The following is a 21,709-nucleotide window of genomic DNA, read 5'->3' on the forward strand; positions in this document are numbered from 1 at the left end:
ATTTTTTTATAAAAATTTACAACCTCTATAACTTTATAAAACTTTAATTTAAAATTTTTAAACTCTAATGAATTTTAAGCTTCTATTGAAGGATTCTTTATTTTTAAACTGTAATAACACCTGTGAGCCAATATTTCCTTATGAACTGAAAAATAACTAGATACAATGTGTTAGAATATAACTATGTAAGTTATTAATATTTATTCTGCAATAATAAAATGTAAAAGTGGGGTTTGAAACTCAGAGTATAAATGAACTTAAATTGGCATCCAATTTATTATAAATTCTATAAAATATTTAAAATGATTATTAAATACTTTAACTTTTAGCAAAATAAATTGCATGAAAAGCACAGCTGTCTTTTTGTTCTTTGTATTTCACAAATTGTTCTCTATTCAGGAATGTGTTTTATTCAATAAGTCAAGAAGTAAATTTCTTTAATGTTAGATTAAAAAATAGTGAGCTTAATATCTTTACTGAGTCATTAAATCTGTTCAGGCATTTGCATATTTATAATGAAAATTTCATGTCAAAAAAGATGTCTTAAGTAAGTGGGAGGCAAGAAGGTTTTTTTAACCTTATTATAAATAAAATATTTTTTATTGTAACAATATAGAAATAATAACTCAGTGAATCTGGTGTAGACCAACTAGAAGTTAAGTAACTAGATTCCTATTAACCGTGTTTACCCCATAGGAAAGTGATCATACATAGTGTCCTTACCAAGATAATTGAGATTTCTTCTAAAAGATATATGTACAGAATTTCCTCCAGACTATAATACTGTGTTTTATTTCCTGAATCTTATAATTATATTATTACATATTGGTCAAAGGATCTTAGACTTAAGAGTCCTAAAGGAACCAAATAGATATTCTACATATTAGGTAACATGGGGAACAGTGATCAACTGGAAGCCCTTGCTCTCATCAAAGGAGAAACTGCTGCTTGGCATCAGCTACTTGTCATGTAGGAATGCAGCAATATTGCCAGATCTGATGTTCAGGAAATCAAAAACCCTCCCTTTTTCTTTGTTAGCTTGACTAAAGATTTATCAATTTATTTTTTTCAAAGAACAAACTCTTTGTTTTGTTGATTTTTGAATTGTTTTGTTGTAATTTCATTAATTTTGGCTCTGATTTTAATTATTTCCTGACTTCTGCTTTTTGTGTTGGTTTGTTTTCTTTTTCTAAGGCTTTCAGATGTAATGTTAGGTTATTTATTTGGTGACTTTCTGTTCTTTTAAAGAATTCACTCAGTGCAGTGAACTTTCTTTTTAGCACTGCCTTCATAGTGTCCCAGAGATTTTGATAAGCTGTGTCACTAATCTCATTTACCTCTAAGAATTTTTTTATTTCATCCCTGATTTCTTCTATTATCTATTGGTCATTCAATTGCATATTGTTTAGACTCCAAGGGTATGAACAGCTTTTCTTTTTTATTTTATCATTGATTTCTAATTTCATTATGATCCTGATACAAAGTAATATATCTATTTTTTTATTGTGCTACTGAGAAGAAAATGTATTCAGTCTTTGATGGATGAAATATATGTCTATTAAGTCTAAATTGTTAATTGTAATTTTACTTCTCTAGCCTCTTTATTTAGTTTTTGTTTGGAGGATCTATCTAGGGATGAGAGAGATGTGTTAAAATCACCCAGTGTTATTGTGTTGTGGTCTATTGATTCTTGAAATTGAGAAGGTTTTTTTTTTTTTTTTTGGATGTAAGTAGGTGCTTCACTTTTGGGGACATTAATATTTATGATTGTTATGTCTTGTTGATATAAATTCTCTTAAGCAGTATGAAATTACCTTCTTGGTCTCCTCTAATTAACTTTGGTTTGAAGTCCAGTTTATCTGATATGAGGATAGAACCCCTGCTTGTTTAACAGATCCATGTGAATGATATGTTTTTTTTCCCCATCATTTTACGTTTGTGGGTGTCTTTGCTTATGAGGTGAGTATCTGGAGACAGCATATGTTTGGGTCCTGTTATTTTTACTCCAGTCTGTCAATCTATGTCTTTTGATTGGTGAGTTTACACCATTTACATTCAATGTTATTATTAATATATGATTTTTATTCCATTTCATTTTGATTTATTTATGGCTTTTAATATGAATTGGATTCTCCTTTGTTTCACTTTTCTTCTAGTGTAGTTCCACCCTTTGCTGGTTTTCACTTTTCTTTCTTTATTTGTTTTTGTTTTTTTTTTGGTACTGGGGATTGAACCTAATTGCACTTAACCATTGAACCACATCCCCAGCCCTTTTTCTAGACACAGGATCTCACTAAGTTGTCACTTTTATTTTTCATTTCTTCTTCATAAAATATTTTATTGAGTATGTTTTGTAGTACAGGATTTCTAGTTGTAAATTCTTTTAAATGTATTTGTCATTGAAGATATTTATTTCATTTGTCAATTCTGACATTTAAATTTGCTGGATATAGTACTCTTTACTGGCATCCATTTTCTTTCAGAGCTAAGTTTATATTGCTCTAACACCTCCTAGCTTTGAGGGTCTGGGTTGCAAAATCAGCTGAGATATGGATTTATTTCCCTCAAAATGTGTGACCTGTTGCTTTTCTCTAGCTGCCTCTAAAATTCTGTCCTTATTTTGTATATTATGCATTTTCATAATAATGTGCATTAGTGTGGGTCTGTTGTAATTTTGTATGTTTGGGGTCCTCTAAGTCTCCTGTATTTGATTTTCCATTTAATTCTTAAGGTTTGGGGAGTTTTCTGATATGATTTCATTGAAAAGATTGTGTATCCCTTTGCTTTGTATCTCTGAGCGTTCATCTATCCCTATAAATCTTAAATTTGGTTTTTCATGTTATCCCATATTTCTTGGAAGTTCTCTTCAAGGTCTCTTAATATCTTTTATACGTGGTCAATTTTATTTTCAAGATTATGCATTTTGTCTTCATTGCCTGAAAATCTGATATAAATTTTGTATATTATATATCATATTTTATATATTCCATTATGTATAATATATAATGGGATTTTATATATTATATATAATTTATGAAAAAGGACAGTTTCAATGTTGTTTGTAACCTGACCAAGTGTTGTATCTAGAACCAAAACTGCATGATAACGTAATCATATTTATAATTAAAATAATTTCTTTGGAAAGGTAGATAAGATTTCATTGAAAGAAACTTCGTCCTCTTTCCATCTAACTTAACTGTTTCCATCTAACGTAAGTATAATTGATAGTTATAATGTACTTCTCATATTTCTTTTTTAAGTGATAAAGAGGTTTTCTTGTATTCGAAGAACACATTCTTCTATTATAATGCCTTGTATGAATTTGAGAAAGTTCTATATGCACTGAATAATATCAGTAACTATGCTTTGGGAATCTTCAGGTAGCTATGTTCTTTTTTCTTATCTATTATCTCATAAATTCATTTGAATAAGATTAATTCAGCTTAGTCTAAAATTCATCACACTATCCATATTAATATTTTAAATTATGTGAATAATTAGCTGAGCACAACAAGTACATCTAGCATATATTACTCTATTTTGTGGGTTTCTTATAATCTAATCTGTTCACATATAATTATAATTTTAGGGTTATGAGCTTTAAAAGTTATAGAAGAATATACATGTTCAAAAGAGCATTTATCTTTTAGGAATTTCCAGGGAATGTAAGTGTGAGCAAAATAATCCTTACATTTTTCATTGATTGGTCATATGAAATATTGTTTTCTGCTTCATTTTATCAACAAAACCCAACACTATAAAATAAGCCTGGGAAATTTTGTGTTCTCTCTTCTACTACCGAATTCCACATAACCTTATCAAATTCCTGGTTGCTTTGAGTAATTTAAATATCAGTATGTATTTAAATATTTAATGTATAATTTAAGGGAATTCTTAAACCATTGCACTGATTGTGAAATTTATATTACAATTGCAGAGATTGTCTAGACTAATTTCAAGAACACAACAAATAGAACTTGACAGCAGTTCAGGACAGAATGTGCCATGATCTTCCATTGGCATTGCCTAATGAAAATTGTAGCATAGGAAATTAATTATAGGAAGAAAATTACAGCAATGTTAGTTTTGTGTAGAATCCAGCATGGAGTAGTTACCAAAGTAGTGACTATGAGTATTATATTATTATTAATAATATCATAATTAGTGATTGAAGAGAGGAAGACTGGAAACTGAGAATCATAAGGAAACTAAATCAATTTCAACTGCCAATTGTTGATAGAAAAAGTAAGGGTAAGAGAAGGGCATATCATAAATTTCTTGGTTACCCATTTGGGCAGTCATACATATTGATGTTCTTCATCAGGTAGTAATAGAGGAAGAAACATGCATTTGTAACATGCATACACACATATGTATATGCATATATTTACATATGTATGTAAATGCATATATGTTAGTAAATAATTTAAATATGTTACATTTGAAACAATTAGCTGATCATTTCATAAATTAACGTGTATGAATGATATGGACTTGGATTTCTTTACCATAGGAGAAGATGGTAAGTGGTTGGAAGCAACCATGTAGTTAATTCTGAAGGAAGAATATGTACATGACATATTAAGAATCTAAAGAACAGCATTTTAAATTGGTGAAGAAAATTGAATCTTTTCAGAAAAGCAAAATATTTTTTGAGTAAAGAAAAAGGCAAAAGAGAAAGAACTTGTACACAGTGGATAGCAGTTGAATTTGACTGAAGCAAGAATTGAGAATTGAGACTTATTAGGGAATGTTTATGGTACATACCTTTAAGTAAATTGGTTTGACTTAAATCCAGAGAGAGTATTTATATTGAAAAACACAAACACTAGTATTTTGGAAAGAAGCAGATAGTTGGATCCCATTGAAATTATCATGATTATAAAAGTATAATAGATAAAAGAGAAGTGAAGATGATAAAGATTCCAATTCTTAACTGCAGCTAGTGACTTTGTAAATTCATAAATATATATAGTTTCAGTGATAATTAATGCATACATACATTCAAATAATTTTGAAAGTTATTCATTTTATCTGTTTTGCTTTTAATGTAACTAGAACAAAGATAATTGCATTTTAACATTGTTTTCTTGCACAGAATATCCATGTTCTTTATTACTCTTGGCTTAATCAAGAAATTCTGTGTTACATATAGCTAGGCAGTAAATGCAGGTCTGAAAGAATTGAGCAAGATTAAAGAGTGATCTGAATGTTGTTTCCCAAACATAAAAGGAAGAGTTGCTATCTTTTTACATATGTTGTAGTTGTACTATGATAGTTTTAGCCAGTGATTCTCAAAATGTTATTGCTGAATCTGTAGCAGCAGTATTGCTTAAAAAATCTGTTAGAAATATGAATTTTCAGGCACAGCCCAGACCTAATGAACCAAAAACTCTGAGAATGGGTCTGAGTAATCTCTATGTTGTAACAAGCCCTCCAGGTGATTCTGATGCAAGCTAAAGTTTAACAACCACTGCTCTAAGCAAAGGGGAATTTGGATTCTTCTTGTCCTGTTGGTAAATTAGTAACTGCATGAGTTCTAGTGTCACATTGCTGGATTAAGATTCCAGCTTCATGACTGAGTAGCGGTGAGAGTGAGACCTAGGGCAAACTTCATAACCTTTCTCCTTTTACATTCCTCATCTGTTGTTAGAATAGTTCCTACTTTGTAAGGTTGTTCTTAGGCATAGTTCAAGTGGGGTATAGTATTTGTGAAGGGCCTGTGTTGGAAAGGAGCTTGGCATTTTACAAAAAGTTTTAAAAGGCCAATGAGGCTGAGGAGTAGTTTACAGAGACAAATGGCGTGAGAATAAGCTGAAAGAAAAAGGCAATGGCCAGATCAGCAAAGGCTTCAAGAAGAAGATGGAATCTGAGTTCTTGTGAAGTAATTGCTATGTGCAAGGAGGAGAAACACTTTTTGTTAAAGAGAGAAGAAAGAGGATAGGTTTAATTAGCAATTAAGTTTATAGACTAGTATTTGGAAGATTAGGAACTTTGATTCTGATAACTTTTCTCAAGTATGAGGAGAAGATATAAAAGAATTTTAGCAGCAGAGTGACATAACCTGCTTATATTTTAGAAAAATCATGCTGGCTGCTATGCAGAGAATGGGTTAGAGTTGGAACATAAGCAATCAGGATACTAATGCAGTGGAGTAGATAAGAGTGACACACACTTGAATGGTAAAAGTCAGGATGGAGTGAAATGGAAGAATATAAAATATATTTTGGGGATAGAATCTACAAAACTTAGTGATGGATCGGGTGTGGAGATAAAGAAAGGAGAGAAATTAAAGGTACCTCTTGAATTTTCATCTTCATCAGTGAATAATACTCTTTACTGATATAGAGAATGCTGAAGGAGGAATTAGTTTGAGAGAAAAGATTAAATTCAGTTTGGAACACGTCAAGTATATGATATCCTGTGTGACATATGAATTCTAATTATGAGTAGGTAACTTTCGACAGTTCTAGAGATCAGAAAAGAAGCTCAATATGCTAACTTAAAATACATATATATTCATTAATTATAATAATTATGTTATGAAGGTATGGAAATTTCTTCCAGTAACTTCCATTTTCTCTATGAAATATAAGGAAAAGTTATCTGGTGAGAGGAAAGCAAAAGATGGGAGATACTAGTATTAGAGGCATTGTCTGCTTGGTGACATATGTTCAACAGCTGTCATATCCTGACCCGTGGAAAGGTAGCATAATCATTTGTTCATAAATAGGGACTTGTATGAACTGCTAAATGAGAGTTTAACTGTCCCTTACTTCTAATCAGTAAAATTGACCTCCCCATGAAGAGGTGGGCATAAAATAATAAGATCAGAAGACCCCATGGAGCTTCAGTTTACCAGTCTATGTGATTTATATATTAGCTTTTACTAGAGACTAGTGCAGTGAGTGAGGAGAGCATGAATGGAATAACTTGAGACTGGTGATAGTGAGTTGTAGTAGAACCAAGCACCCTTCTGAATTTTTTTTTAAACAATGCCTAAAAGTTGAGATGTATTCACAGGGAGATGTACATGGTAGGATTCATCAAAGAGTTAGCCAGCTGGATGCCATATGAGGAGGGATACTCAAAGTTGAGGATATTTGCAAAAGAGTAATTAAAAATGACAAAGCTAGGGGCTGGGGTTGTGGCTCAGTGGTAGAGTGTTCACCTAGCATGCATGAAGCACTGGGTTCGATCCTCAGCACCACATAAAATGTAAAATAAAGATATTGTGTCCACCTAAAACTAAAAAATAAGTGTTTTTTAAAAAATGACAGGCTACAGATGGTTAACTATAAATGAGGGAGGGTTGGTAATTTGTGAAAAAGTGAATTAAAGTTCTCTTAATATTTAAGAATAAAGATAGTTGATTAAATATGCCATAAGGAAAGGAAATGGAAGACCCTTGGAACAATCTTCTGGATAAGATAGTGTTATTATTATGCCCATTGTACATAATATAGCATCTGAGACACAATGACTACTCTGATTATTCCATTATAACATGAGTACTGCAGCTATGAATTTGAGTTTCCAAATTAAATTCAGTTAGCTTTCCAGTAGGTAACTACTCTTTTTACTAGATATACATATCATAGCTATTCTCTGTGTCCAGATTACAGTGTTGTCTTTTTGGGGGGAGGACCTGTTCATTGATATGTTATTTTGTTTAATCTTTGTTGCAATCTTGTTAGAGTTACATTTGTTTTTAAAGATTATTTAGCTCACTTATTTGACAAATATTTCCTGAAAACTTACCATGTGGCAGGCATTATTTTAAAACCTGTGATTTGGCAGTGAACAAAAAAGGGAAAGTCCTTGCCCCATGTGCCTTACATTCAGATGTATAATAAATAGATAAATCAATAGCAGAAATATAATAAATAGGTGATATACTTAGAGTATCACATTTTTCTTGATATTCTTACTGAATATATTGCTTTGTTCATTTGTTTGCTTAATGAGCCACAGATACAATATTTAATACTTCATATTTATGTTAAAAATTCTGAACAATTATTGAAAGCACACTTCAACTCCAGAAAACAATTCTGGCAATGTTATTTGGTTTACTGCATGGTTTTATTGTGCTATTCTTTTTCTCTTTGTCTTATAATAGTAACAATAGAAAAATTCCAAAAATCATGCTCTAGCGTGAAAAAATGGTTCATCTAACTTCTGTGAGTCAGCTACAATCCCAGTAGACTTTCTAATCTTGAAAGACTAGCATTATACCAGCTGATACCTTATTTTAGAGCACAAATTCACAATATCCACAGAGTAGATTGATTTAGAATATGAGTTAAAAAAAAGTTTTACATTTCTAATGCATTAAAAGACCTTTTTAAAGATGGCTCTAAGGAGGATTTAATACATATGACCAAGGTTATTTTGTCAAAAGTAATACTGTCATTATAATCATCTTTCTGTTCATGGGTGATTGCCCATGAAACTTATACTTGGAAAATTATTACTGGACATTCTGTACACACAGGAAAACAAGCTTAGCAAATAGTCTAAATTAAATCAGATATTTATTTCCATGTTCTTAAATGAAAGAATAATGTTTTCATTAGGGTTGGATAAAGAGCTAATCTTGAGAATTTTAGCACATAGAAATTATTCAAATAAAAATCACTAGCATTTGTCCAGTGTGTCAAGAAAAGTAATATTTTAACCCAAAATAAGAATTATCTGTCATAAAAATAATCATTTCAATTTCTACATGGGATGTCTGAATTCAGTTCTAAATATGTAAGTCCTAGATGCTATACTATACTTTACAAAGTAATTTACACTTTTTTTAAAGAGAAAGTGAGACAATTTTTTAATATTTAATTTTCAGTTATTGGTGGACACAACATCTTTATTCTATTTGTATGTGGTGCTGAGGATCGAACCCAGCGCCCCGCGCATGCCAGGCAAGCGCGCTACCGCTTGAGCCACATCCCCAGCCCATAATTTACACTTTTTAACCTCCCTGAGTGTTTTGCCTCATGTGCTTCTCTAATTTATCATTTTGTTTTTCCAAATTTATGAACTAGGACTATATACCTTGTCCTTGATAAGACATGGTCATTTTATACATGTACATATATGTATACACACATGTGTACATTCTTTAGATATAATTTCTTTAATGCATACTAAACTTGAATTGAGAAATATGAAAAATCCTCACTTCAAGCTTTCTGGTTTAGATATTTTTAAAAATATATAATCATTGTCCTATCAGTATGTGTTTCCCCTTCTTGGTTTTCTGGTGTTCCTTTTTTGTGATCCCAGAGCCCTCATTTTCCTCCAAGCAAGCACAGTACCTAAGAGGAGTTATTGTCTTTGAGAGCACAATGTGGGCCTTTCCTTCACTAACACTTCCAAATCCTTTATGCCCGGATCTCCTGAGCCCCACTAGCTGATAAATAGGATAGAGGGTAATAATGGCTTTTTTTCCCCTGACAAGAAAGCCTTTTCTATAGCAATCTTGCAAAGCTCACTATATGGCATATCTGACATGAGACCACCAATTACTGGCACCTGAGGGAGCAGTGTGAATTATTTCTAGTTCCCTACAAATAATTTTGCCTGACTATAACAGATGCTGAGAAACATTGAAAGGCAAAAAAAAAAAAAAATTTCTTTTTGCTTGATTATTATCAGGTAAATATAAAGAAGACATAAGACAGCTTCCAGAAAAGCATCTTTGATTCCAAATATAAATATATAAAGTATGGATAGTGTATGTCTAATTTTGGAAAATGATAAAAATTGAGGGTTTTTGTTTGTTTGTTTTATTAAATTCCCACGGGACTTTAGAGAGTCTGGTAGATTCTTCCATTGAGTTTGAAAGATTGATTTATAGTAAGTATGGGATTTTAGATAAAAAATAATCAGATTTCATCCAGTCTTAAAGTATGTTCTTGTTTTCTGAAATGACATAATATGATCATATAAAGAAGAGATTTTTTAAAAATTGAACTTAATTTGTAATCAATTTTTAAGGAAAATCAGAATATATACCATTTATTAAACTATGACACTAACTTATTTTGTACTTTATTGCTTGAGGCATTATGAATATTCTTAATATAGTATTTAAACATTTCCCTACATTTCAAACACAACATTTAGTAGTTTTATGTTGAAAAAATTTACAGCCCAAGAATATTTTCAAATTAAGGTTTAGGTTTCAGTATTACTTTTAGAGACATGATATGAATTTTTATTTAATATAATAATTTTAATATGGTAGATATTCATCATTTATTAACCTAAAAACTGGATTCACTGTTTATAGAGTTAGATGATCAGCAAGAATAAATCAAAGCTTTCTTTTTTATATTCACAAAATCTTAACTATTAGTAATCTTTTGATAGCACAAATAGTAAACAGTTAAATTGATGCTTGAAGTTGTAGGCTGATGAGTGTACTTCTGATAATTTGTCATGACTTTTTATGTTATTGAAATACTCTATTCTCTTTTGGTAAAGCCAAAAAATGCAGTGAAAATGAGAGGGAAGTCTACACTGCTCAAAATATGTATAGAAATAATTAGTTTTAGTTGAAAAGCATAGATTGAATAATGGGAAAATATAAGGAGAGTATATATTATATTACTGGACCAGAATTATAGATTTACTCTGGGAACTTGTGAAGAGAAAGAAGATGCTATTTATTAAATGTCTTCTACTTAGGAAAATGATAGGGAAAATAGATAAAGTTGAATTAAGAAGAAGGAAAGTACCATGGAAATTTTTAAGAAATTAATTCTTTAAAAATAGATCAATGGAGAAATTATAATCATACCAAGAAGTTCAAATGAATATAACAATGATCTCTAACTCATTTGCTAACTTGGGAAAATGAGGCCCAATGAGTTAAAAAAAAAAAAAACTCTTTTGGTAAAACAGTAACAATGTAGCTTTGGATCAGAATTTGTAATGATATGACATTTTTATCAAATAAATATATAGGTGAGCTCCTCCCCTCCTTGGATAAAATCCCTCGTAACATAAAAGTTTAATGTCCTAAATCAAGGATCAGGCCCATCTCCTTCTTTTATATAACCCATGAGCTGAGATATTTTTTGTTTCTTTACATTTTTAAATGGTTGGAACCAATAAAAATAACAATGCTATTTCATGGTTTATGCAAGTTACGTAAGATTTAAATTTCAGGATACATCAAGTCTTACTGATACACAGCAATTTCTATTTCTGTAGATGTTACCTATGGCTGCTTACACAATGCAGTAGCAGAAATGAATAGTTGCGACACAGTCCACATGGCCCTCAAAGCCTAAAATATTTCCTGATGGTCTAACTTTGTTCTATACAAATGAATTAATGAATCAAATTCATCAGAATTAAATGAACTTATATATGTAAAGCGCTTAGGCTAGTCCCTATCATATGTTAAGTACATATCTTTTAAAATATCATGGCTACCATTAACATTACATTATGATGAGGCACTTTGGTATGTCTAATAAAATTATTTGATTTATTAATTATTTAAAAGCAACAATTAATGAACTTATGATTTACATAAAACAAAACAAGGAGATTTGAGTATTTTTCCTCTTTCAATGTCAAGGATATATATATATAAAATCAATCCTAGCATAAGAAGTATTTGAATATTTCATAAAGTAATTATATATTCTTCAGAAATACTGAGGAAGAATTAAATTAAACTGACAGCAAAATCTCTTTGAATTGACCAATTTGATAGCATGTGTAGCCTAAAAAGGGTGAAGAGAAAAAAATATCAGCTTAATGTGATATTCAGGAAAACATTTTTCTTTAACAGTGACTTAACCAAAACAATGAAGAAGAAAAAAAAGTTTACAGCACAGTTTTTGCATTGTACCCACCCAAAAATAAATTATTGAAAATAAAAGGTCATATTTCTTAGACTGACTTGAATTCTTAAAGTCATCTATTTTGCATCTCAAAGTAACTTTTTGTTTCCATTTTTAACTTTCTTTTTTATTTTTTCCTTCAAGTTTTTTTCAGTTTTGCCTAAAAATAAGTAAAGCAATAGTAATCCTTATTTTAGCAACTGTTCTCTATATTTTGATACCATCCTGTATGTACCAGCTCATTCTTTCTTTTTAACATTCAGTCTTTCTTCAAGTTATCCACCATCAAATTCTTTCATCCACATTCCATAAAATTTTTGGTTAATTCCTTGGAAATTGATTTATATCTGTAGTTCCATAGCTATTTTCTTCAAGCTCCATCTTCTAAATTTCCCAGTTGATAGCCCCTTTTAAATATACTTGCTATTAACCTCTTAGCATCTTTTGAACACCCCAACTTTCATGAACCTCATTCTCCTTTTGTCTTTACAATTTAACCATGTTCTATTTTTATTACTTCTGAGAACATACCTCTCTTTCCTCAGTCACTCTTCTTCTTAACCTTCAAATGCAGATATTCCTTGAGCTGTCTTCTCAAATTTTTTTCATTTCTCATTTTTTACACTCCTGGCTTGCCTACTTTAGCCATCCTTTTAACTTCATCTACCCTTTCCTGTTCAAATATTTATTGCTTCCATATTTTTTTTAAGCTCTGACTATTCCCCTGACCAAGCTTAAGTGCACAGTTTCTTACAGAATTCTTCATCAGGAAATTCCATTGTTTGCAGTGTTGATTATGCCCTAAACCAACACTCTTAGGCACATGCTTTGCTCTCAGAGGGCCTCAGTTTCCTCTTCTATAAAAACAGTCATAATAATAATATGAGTTAATATAAAGCACTTAATATCTGATATAAGTGATTATTAAGTTGAGATATTTTAAAATCTTATTCTTAGATTCAGATACTAAACTACATAGATAATTCCTTCCAAATAACTTTAATCTTTGCTTTCTATTAGTAATATCAGTACACCAGCCTAAATTTATCTTTATGATTATTGCTATGGATAAGTAGATGATTTTTCTATAGTCACTCTATCCTATTCCAATCCATCTTTGTTAGTGCTACGATAATAAGCAACCCTGAATTCTTGGTCATCAACCAACAAAAGCTTACTGAGGCGATATTCATAGTGCAGGTTGGTGAGGACACTCTGCCCATTACAATCACTCACGGGCTTATCAGGTGGAAGTCCTTCCACAATCCCACTAGTAGGGTACAGTAATAGTTGGAGTTGAACATCACCAATTAAATACTTAAATTCAATGGAGTGAGGAAGTATAATCCTGCCAGGTACTTGCAAGGAAATCAAAATAATGTGAACAACATAATAAATATCCCATCATTTTATATGTAATCTTTCTTATTTATGATTTTGTTATTTTTCTGGATCTATTAGTTTTAGTGACTCTTTTTATCTACAAACTCACACATAATAATGGAGGTCTAATGGATTTTCTGGACTGGTCTGTACTACTCTTAGCCTATATCACCTTAAAATTTGGCCAAACTCCACTACTCATCTTAAAACCATGGCATGTGCTTTTTTACCTCTGCATTTTTATTTATAATATTATATTCCCTTTACAGTTTTCTTTTGCTCTTCTTGTCACTGTTTTTACCCATCATTCAAGACCCAGGTTCCTGATTTTCTCATTTTCAGTAGTCTCTCTCCACTGAAATCTTTTGAGACCATGTTTTGTGTCTCTTGTTCTCTGATACATAGTACTTTTTAAAAATTAAAAAGTACTATGTAGCATTTTTACTTCCATTTGCCTTCTTATGCTCTATCCTTAAATAATGACCATGTCTCATTCATTATTTTTATTCACCTCAGGGCCAGATCTACCATAAGACTAAGTGGAGCTTTTGCACAAGTTAGAGAAAGGTGTCTCTCTGGGTAGATTATTAGAAACAAACACTTACTTTAAAAAGACCACTTAGAGAAAATCCTCTCTTTATGAAGAACAAAGTATATTCTTTCTTCCCTTCAGTTTCAGCTCTCTTAGGTAGGAACAAGGAGCACAGGCACCCTTTCAACCCCCACTTGCTCCCTTGGGACCAAGCAGTAAGTACATGCAAAGGAGATGTTTGCAAGGAATCAGTTAATTAGTGTCAAGATATTTACTATAGTTAAAATTAGCTGAGTTCAGAAATGTTTGAAGGCCTGGAAATTCAAGGGAAAAAAAGTAAAAAAGAAATTAGGCCGTGTCTCTCAGGATAATACAGAAGTAGCTAAAATCAGAGGAGAGATCCTTGTAAGATACATGTTACAATGAAAACATCTAAAATCATAATTCTTGTATAATTTTATCATAACAGCAAATAAAAGCAGTTGACACTTATTATTGAAATATGTATATGAAGTTTTTGCATTTAGATTCTTTTTTATGAAAAACAGAATGCAGCTAGAGAGAGACCAGGGAAATACAACTAACAAAATAAGAAGCATTGAGCAATTGTCATATGAGGGTAGATAAAAATAAATGATTAGAAACCATAAGCACTGTGTAGTAAACAGAAACACATAGTTCTGATATATAAAGTTATAAATTTAGGGTTTTTCCTAATGGCAACTTTCATCAAACTCACAGGGTGGGTCTGTTATTCAATAATTTTATGGGAGAATTTATAAATTCAAGCAATAATAAAGGATTAACGTATAGATAGGCTGAACGGTTTAAGTAAATTTTTGATTGCTCAATTAGTAAAGGAACATTCCAAATCTTTTAATGATTTAGTCTTTTTAAATTTGTCCCCTTCCAAGAAAGTAAGTCATGAACTCTCCAAAATTCCCCTTTGGTGTGGTGTTTAGAGATAAAGCAGTAGACTGGATTCCAGGTCTGTTGATATAATAACCCATGCAATCTATGTTCTCAGTCTTAGGGCAGCTCTGATGTGCATCTTAATGGGCAGATTAATAACAGTAAAACTTGCAGAACACTATTTTATTCTAACACATCCAAGTCTTATTGTTGTCTCTCTGAATTCATTTTTTACTATAGAATGGTTTTATACATTTCCTCTAACAACCAAACTTATTCCTGCCTCATGGTATTTTACACTTCTTTTCTTCTAAAACTTAGAATATTCTTGCTCTACATTACTTGGTTTTGTCATTCAGGACTCAGCTCAGTCCTCTTTGGAGAAGCCTTCCTGTCCACCCTCTTTAATGTTGTCCTTCCCCTAAACTTTACAGGTCCTGTTTCTCATTTTATTATAATTTTCTTAAGCTCACTTATCACTATCTGAAATGATCATTTGTTGATTTGTTTATTATCTTTCTCGATGACAATCTGAATGAGGGCTCCATGAACACTAAGGGCATTCTGCCTGCCACAAAGTAGGTACAAAATAAATGTCTTTTTTTAAAAAAATATATTTATTTTTTAGTTGTAGTTGGACACAATACCTTTATTTTATTTATTTATTTTTATGCGGTGCTGAGGATCGAACCCAGGGCCTCGCATGTGCTTGGGTGAGCCTCTACCACTGAGCCACAACCCCAGCCCAAAATAAATGTCTTTTAAATGAATATTGAAGTCCTGGGAATAATGACAAAGGGAAGCAAACTCAATCTAAGAAATAATTCCTTTTTTAAGTATTTTCTAAAAATCTCTAATGTATTGGAATTTTAGATATTAGCAAACTGTTGGAGAAGGAATTTTGGAATTACAGACCTCCCAGATGCTCTTTAAACTCTTCTAAGTAAACAGTGACTATTCCATGACCACTGGGGCACTGCTTCCTGCAATGACACCCAACACTTAAGACCCTTAAATATAGCAAGTTAGATGTTTTTGACCAAAAGTATTAACAAAGCTAAGTATTGCTCCCTACTTCTGGACATTAATTTCGTGCTATCAGCATACACATATATTCTCCAATCCATTTGCAGGCTATGGTAATACATGATAGCATATTAGTAACACGCATTTATATACAGTGCCTGCAGAAAAGTTAAAAATCTTAAACTTCAAATTTCTATCATCTCCATAAATCAAAGACTGACTTAGAAAAACTCAGCTTTTCCCTACTTTTCAGAGAGAGAAATTTTCTTCAATTTTTAACCTAATTAGGGTTTCTTGACATTAGAGTAGGTGCTTAAAATTTCAGGTATAAACCCAAACCAAGTTCTTATGCAGCCATATTTGAATTTTACAACTCTTGTCAGTAAATTAATCAACAAATTATATGGTATTATTTTTGCATCCCCATATTTGTGATAATAGATTACTGCTACTTTACTAGCCTAAAATTGCAGATACTTAATAAAGCTTGTTAGATGGTAAATGAGGATAATAATTACAAATTTCACATTTTTGGAAAGAATAGTATTTAATACAGAGAAACTTATTAATAAGGGAATTTTAGACAGGAGTAGAATTCTTTGTTCTCGTTCTTTCCCTGCATGGAATATGCCAGAACTCAAGAAGCCAACTGTCCAATGACTGCCAACAAATGCAGTCAAGAATGAATCTAGTCTTAATAGATTAGGTCCTGGCACCGCCTCCAGGGATACAACAGTATCCAGGAAGGAAAAGAAAATAAGCCTTTCAGGGTACCATGTTTGGGAACTCAGCCAAGCTTCCTAGATTTGTTCCTATTCTATCATTATTGCTATTGTCTTCTTACTTCTGAGCTCTACAAGACCTCTCCAGCATTTTTTCCTGACCCACAATATTATAGGTGCATTCCTAGAATTAACTGTCTACTCTCTCTTCATTTTTTTTTCTGTTCCCCTGGGGCAGTTCTCATACTCCATCGTATAAGCTGCTGGGCCCTCTTATGTTGTTACCCACCAAATTCTGAATTATTCCAGTCTGTAATTCCTTATGTTCTTTTCCTAACCTCTTTCCCAGTTCCCAAAATAATGAAATATTTGTTTTGGTATGACAACATATTTTATTCCCATTGTCTTACAAACTCAGAATTTTAAGAGCCAAGCCACTTAATTCTATTCATTCAAATCCATCAATTAATACTTTTGGCCTGAAAAGCTATAAACTTTATTCAATCACATGTTGTTCTAGTAACTCCTAATATGCTATTTATGTCTTTGAAGAATATTTACAAATATTTCACTTCCCTTTTAGTTGTTCATTACTTTTCTTCTACTGATTGACAATACTAGTTTTGCCTTTTTAAAATTTTTTTCTCAAAATATGATTTTTTTCAAGAACTGTAATTTTGTCATACTGTTCCTCATTTGCATTGGTAATTTTACATATTTTACTTTTATATTACAAAATGTATGAGGGCTTTATTATTTTTTCTAAAGTCAAAAAATTTAAAAACCATGCATAAAACAATATTTAGAAATGTAGAAAAATTGTCTCTTTCTGGAACTGAGCATCCTATATCAGTAATACTACAACACAATATTATTATGCAGTAATCTGTTAGGATTAGCCATAATGTATCCTACAACACATTATTATTGTGTAGCAATCTATTAGAGAGCCATAGTGTATCTTTAGCCTATGGAATGAACGTCATGGTTTGAATAATTTAATTCATGTAATAAAAAAGTGATGTTGCTCTTTGCTTGTTTTTTTTCATTTGCTTCTCTTAGTTTAATTTCTTATTTGCCAAAACTTTTTATGTTTATTCTGGAGAAACCAAAATAGAAAAAGAAATGAATATTTTTTAAAAATATACCTAGAAAATAGTCAAACTAATTGTATCACAATGGTTACATTTTATATTTTTCACCTATACCCATTCTGAACATGTAATATTATTTTTCTCCATGTTTCCTTTTTCCCTTCGTGTGCAGGGGATTGATGCATCATGTCCTGAATCCAGGTTTACCCAACTATTTAGTTTAGCAAGAAGTGTTTCTTTATTTCTGGTTTAGTGAATTTTGGTTTCTATTTATGCCTCTGGAAAGCCTCCAGAGTTTAAATTTGCCTGTGTCCCCTAGTAGTAAGGGGAATCCATATTTGGTATGTAGGCTAGCCAAAACTAAACTACAGATATCTGCTTTCCCTCTCTCATTATGAATATCTTTTTATGTCAATAAATGCTTTTTATATCTGCATTTTCTAAAGTGCATTCTACTTTATGTGCTTTTAATTTTTATTTTATTTTATTAGTGCATTATGACCATTCATAATAGTGGAAATCATTGTGACATGTTTGTACACAACAATTTGATTAATCTCATTCCCCATCCCCCTGATTATCATCCTCTGTTCTATTGGTCTTTTTCTAGACCACTTTGTTTTTGTTTTGTTTTGTTTACTTCTTTTTGTCTCTAGGTTCCATATATGAGGAGAAAACATGCCATACTTGACTTGACATTCTATTTTATTGATGACCATAATTTATTTAAACCCCTCTATACTTGGACATTTATGGGTTTTCCCCCTTGTTTAAATTTCTTGTTTTGTTTTGTTTTTGCATTGTAATCAATTGTGCAATAAATATCATTGTAGCTAAATCTAAACACATAGCTAAGTTTTCTCTTATGATAAAATCTAAAAGTAGAATTGCTAAGTTAAAATTCAGACATTAAAAAAATTTTTGATACATATTGTCAAATTTTACTTCAAAACCTTATCACTGAGAGCTCCACCAGTGGTACTGAAATTCAGCATTTTACAAGATCCCTACCAATCCTCTCTTTCAGAATGGAACTGTGCTTTCCTAACCATATTGAACATTCCAAAATTAAGAGTCCCAAAACTAAAATTTTGGTTAGTACCTTTGCTGACTTGCAACACTTTCTGCTTGTAGTTTTAGATGCTATCTAGTAAGGAAAGAAAAGGAAACCAGTAGTGATTTCCTAAACTCAATCTCTCCCCTAAGAACTCCTCACTTAATAATAACAGTTCATAAACTCACCCTTTGTGATGTTTTCAGGAGATGAAAAGTAGATTCATTGTACAAAACCTCTAATAACCCCCTTAGTAATAGTGCACAATGAAAGTTGTTGGGTTGAAGAGAAGTGCACATCTATAAAACCAAATTGTTATTAAAATGTTTATCTATAAATCATTTATCAATTTCAGTTAGCATTTTTCTTATTTGATTTTCCTTAAGTTCTGTATACTTTTATATCAAACCATGAAAATTAAAATGCAAAAATCATAAGTACAATAAGGAGTTTATCTTTGGCCTCCTTTATAAGTAACAGGTTGGGGTTCTTTAGAAAAGTATGTTTTTGATGAAAATTGGTATAAAACTGGAGCACTAGGTTAATCTGACTAAACCTTAGTCTCAATTAAACTTTGACACTTCCATGCTATTTCATGCCTTTTCTAATGGCAGCATACTATGAAAATCATACATTGCATCTTTGTATTTGTTGCCCCAAATTCATGGAATAAGAGATATTTGGGGAGCAAGGAATTTCATCATTAAAGGAGACCTTAAAGATGTTGCAGTTCTATATGTTTAATGGGTGCTGAAGGGATGATGATGGCGATAATACTGAGAAGAAAGAACAAAATTTTTGTAGCTCTTATTATGTACCTGGCATTCTGCATAGTTCCTTGCTTATATTTTCTCACTTATTGAATGAGGAAACTAAGTCCCAGAAAGGAGAAACAATTCCCCCCAAGATCACATGGTTAGTTAATAAAACCAAAGATCAAATCCAGCTCCTGACTCTCAGTGCCACCTCCTGTCCACTATGTAGTGCAGGCCATGTTAAAAACACTTTAGAAATTTAATCTCCAAAGTTTTTAAATTTATAGTTATTAGTATTATTCCTACTGATTCTATTAAATATTTATATCATAAATGTTGAAGGGATTTAGCCATATTTTATCAATTGTCCACAGGCCCTGATAATAATTGTTAGAATCTCCATTTATTGACTTTTTACTTCAGACATGCTGTTTTTAAAACAAAAAGAAAAAATAAAATATTCCCATTTTAGAAATGAGGAACCTAGGGCTTAAAGTGGAATAAATAATTCTTCTAAAGTAAGTAAGTTAAGTAGCTTTAAAGCTCAGACTAATAGATCTTGTCTATTTACCTCCAAAATTCTATTTTACTCTGTTGCTGTTTCATTAAAGAACAACAAAAATCAAACAAGCTTGAAATTTATTAATTTGATGCATTATAGAAACACATACACTCTTCTTTTCTTTTGCACTCTTTCTGTCTATGTATGCCTTATTTGTGGGGGGAGGGGACTGGAGATTGATCCCAGAGGTACATAACCACTAAGCCATCCCAAGTCCTTTATTTTTTATTTCAATCCAGGTCTTGCTAAGTTGCTTAGGGTCTTGCAGAATTGCTGGGTCTGGCCTTGAAATTGTGATCCTCCTTCCTCAGCCTCCTGAGTTGTTGGGATTTTAGGCATATGCCACCATATCTGGCTGCCTTATTTCTCAAAACTAATATGAGTGAAAGTATGGTACATGATACTGTATTTAAAAAAATGTGATGGATCTTTCCCACCTTTAAAAGACTGGTTATAGCCTTTAATTTTTTTTTTTATGATAGACCAAGATATTAAATTAAGAATAAGAGTTCAATTAAAACAAATTTTAAAAAATGAAAAAAAGGGAATAAGAGTTCAACTCAGTAGATCAGTTTTCTAATTCTTATGCTTTAAATACTTTATGTGTTAAACACTCCTGTTATCAGATTAAAATTAAAGCAGAGACTATGACTACTGAGTCAAATATTGGTGATGAGTTTTCCTCTTCCTTCAAAACAGACCACTTCCTTCACATACTTATGAAGTATTTATGAAGCCAGCTAGATAATCTGCTTCCAGATTCACTTCCCATCTCCAACCCTTTCCTACCACACCCCAGGAATTGTGAGAAAAATCCAGAGACCTTTCTTTCATTACTCCCATTTGCAGTATTAGTCTTGCAGTAGATCATCAAACAAGCTCACATGCTTTGGTCCTTCATTAATTGCTTTCTGACCACATTATACAGAAAACTAATAAAGATTTTTCTTTCAAATGAATACAAGAGAGAAATCTTTTATTTGGGGGAAATAGATTGAAATATATACTTATGAAATTAAGGAAAATTAAGTAAATTATTTTTAAATTCAAAATAATGAAATTTAAACAATTTTACATAAACCCTATTAAGTTTTTCATGAAATTAGAAAACTTTCTTTAAAGAGTGAGTCTTAGTAAATGAATGCTGTAAATTTTACCTTTTTTAAAATAAAATTTCCACACTCATCTAATTTCCTTTTGAAAGCAGTGGTAGAGTAAATTAGAGAAGAAAGTTTTGGGAAGCTTTTCTTTTCTTTTTTTTTTTTTTTTTTTACCTACCTAAATGCATTTTTTTGTTTTAAGTACCTGGGATTAAAACCAGGGGTGCTTAACCACTGAGCCACATCCACAGCCCTTTTAAAATATTTTCTTTTGAGACATGATCACCCTAAGTTGCTCAGGGATTCAACAAATTGCTGAGGCTGCCATTGAACTTATGATCCTCCTGCCTCAGCCTCCCTTGCCACTAGGATTATAGGCATGTGCCATGGCACCCATTCCTCTATGCATTTTTTAAAATGGCAGCACAGCATATTCTTTTAAATGATCCCACTGATTCTTCACACGTGTTTTTTTGTTTTTTGTTTTTTTTTTTTTACCTCCCTGTAACCATTTCAAACAAGTATCCTCTTTGATAGCAAAAATAAAATCCTAAGTCTGATTTTGCATAGTTGCTTTATGGGTCCTGAATAGTAAATCACATTGAAAAGCAAGGTATTGAAAAAATTTTAAATCCTAAAATTATGTTCCATAGATGATAAAATTTAATTGAATTCCAGATGTTTCATCTAAAATGCCTCTTCTGT

General features: G+C 31.5%; 1 protein-coding gene across 49 annotated transcripts in view; it reads left to right on the forward strand.

The window, feature by feature from the left end:
* Positions 1–21,709, forward strand: part of Rims2 (regulating synaptic membrane exocytosis 2) — a 546,345-nt gene that overhangs the window by 448,953 nt on the left and 75,683 nt on the right. The window lies entirely within an intron of this gene.

The sequence above is a fragment of the Marmota marmota genome, unplaced genomic scaffold, assembly GCF_001458135.2.
Source record: "Marmota marmota marmota unplaced genomic scaffold, marMar, whole genome shotgun sequence".
NCBI classification, from domain to species: Eukaryota; Metazoa; Chordata; class Mammalia; order Rodentia; family Sciuridae; genus Marmota; species Marmota marmota.